At 30.7% G+C, this 290-nt stretch overlaps 1 protein-coding gene across 1 annotated transcript in view; it reads right to left on the bottom strand.

Annotated features, from left to right (window-relative positions):
* Positions 1–290, bottom strand: part of LOC107687335 (catenin delta-2-like) — a 175535-nt gene that overhangs the window by 66420 nt on the left and 108825 nt on the right. The window lies entirely within an intron of this gene.

Raw genomic sequence — 290 nt, forward strand, 5'->3', positions numbered from 1 at the left:
CGTGTGTGCCTTTCCAAATCATACCCATTCAATTGAATTTGCCACAGGTTAACTTCACTTGAAGTGTAGTAGTATCTACAGTATCTACAAATGCTCCTGAGCTAAATTTCAACTGTCCCAGATAGATTTTAGTTTTTTATTTTTAATAAATTTAATAAATTGTTAAAAACCTGTTTGTTTGCTTGACAATTATGGTGTATGGAGTGTAGATTGTTGTGGAAAAAAAATAATTTAAAGCAGTTTAACATAAGGCAGCAACAAAACAAAATGTGAAAAAAATGAAGGGGTAT

The sequence above is a fragment of the Sinocyclocheilus anshuiensis genome, unplaced genomic scaffold, assembly GCF_001515605.1.
Source record: "Sinocyclocheilus anshuiensis isolate Anshui unplaced genomic scaffold, SAMN03320099.WGS_v1.1 scaffold3679, whole genome shotgun sequence".
In the NCBI taxonomy this organism is placed as follows: domain Eukaryota; kingdom Metazoa; phylum Chordata; class Actinopteri; order Cypriniformes; family Cyprinidae; genus Sinocyclocheilus; species Sinocyclocheilus anshuiensis.